A 1,526-nucleotide genomic window follows, 5' to 3' on the forward strand; every position below is an offset into this window, starting at 1 on the left:
TTTTATAACAAGAATGGACTGATTTTCAGATTTCCACATCAGAGTCAACTGTACATTTACACAGAATTGTCTTTGCATGAAGCCCAAAGGGAACAGCATAAAAATGAGTGTTTCTGTAGCCCCTTTATTGTTTGCTGATCAACAGTTTGTTTAAAAAAGCAGCTGCAGGTTTGTTACCTAAGGTCTGAGACAGTAGAGAGTCAAAGGTGTCATGAATTCACCTGTAAACAACTTTATGCCTGAACATCAGCCAACTCTGGAGGAAGTGGAGTCTTGGGGTGCTTGCTCTCAAAGTGCTGCTTGAAGGTCTGGGGGTCTGGCATTTGTGTCCTACAGACAGTGGGTCTGGCATTTGTGTCCTACAGACAGTGCAGGTATATATTAAGGCAGCTTTGGCAGCAGCCTTTTGGTCATGTCCTTGTTTCTTCTTTTGTCCAGCCTGCTTTTTGGCATTTTTCTGCTGAGACTGACTCTTCTGCTGTCCAAGAGCCATATCCGGGCCGGGCCGGTCTGGCGTCCGAGAGACCGCGCAGCGCGAGAAGAGCTGGGCAGGACGAGCAGGGAAGGAAGGGTCGAGCCCCGCACCGCTTGGGGCCTCCGCCACCCGCAGAGGAAGGAGCGAGCAGAGCCGGGAGCACAACAGCCTGCGCCTCGCACACCCACTGCAGCGCGCGCCCGCCCGCCCGCTCAGGCTCTTTTTTATTGAGACTTTTAGTGTGTGCAAATATATGTTCAATCTTGGAGAAAGTTTCATGAACTGCTAAGAACATGATATATTCTTTTCCATTTGGGTGAAATATTCTGTAAATATTTCTTAGAGTCTTTTGGTTTATAATATCTGTTAATTCCATTATTTCTTTGTTTACTTTTTGTCTCAAATGCCTGTCCATTGATGTAAGTGGGTTATTGAAGTCTTGTACTATTAGTCTGTGAGAATTAATTTGTGATACTAGCTTCAAACCTTTTTCATTTACAAAGGTTGGAATGATCTTGTGTTTGAGACATAGATGTTAAAAGTTGAAATGTTATCTTGGTTTAATTTTTCCTTGCATGCATCTCTTTTGATTAATTTTTGTTTGCAGTCTATTTTGTTAGATATTAAAATGGCTACACCAGCTAATTTCTTAGATCCCTTTTCTTATAATATCTTCCCCCAAACTTTTACCTTCAGGAAATGCCTATTCTTGATATTGAAGGGTGTTTCTTGTATAAAGCAGAAGTATAAGTCCTGGTTGAGCTACCCACTCTATTAATCTGTCTTTTGATTGGGGAAGGCCAATGATATTGAAAGATGTCAAAGAATGATGACTATTATTTCCTTTTATTATGTTGTTATTGTTGGTGTGTGTGTATTTGTGTGTGTGTGTGTGTGTGTGTGTGTGTGTGTGTGAGAGAGAGAGAGAGAGAGAGAGAGAGAGAGAGAGAGAGAGAGAGAGAGAGAGANTGTGTGTGTGTGTGTGTGTGTGTGTGTGTGTGTGAGAGAGAGAGAGAGAGAGAGAGAGAGAGAGAGAGAGAGAGAGAGAGAG

The 1,526-nt window shown here is 42.7% G+C and overlaps 1 pseudogene; it reads right to left on the reverse strand.

The window, feature by feature from the left end:
- Positions 1–7: 7 nt before the first annotated feature.
- LOC110327957 lies at positions 8–639 on the reverse strand (annotated as a pseudogene).
- Between the last annotated feature and the right edge of the window lie 887 nt (positions 640–1,526).

This window comes from Mus pahari, chromosome 1, assembly GCF_900095145.1.
Source record: "Mus pahari chromosome 1, PAHARI_EIJ_v1.1, whole genome shotgun sequence".
Taxonomy (NCBI): domain Eukaryota; kingdom Metazoa; phylum Chordata; class Mammalia; order Rodentia; family Muridae; genus Mus; species Mus pahari.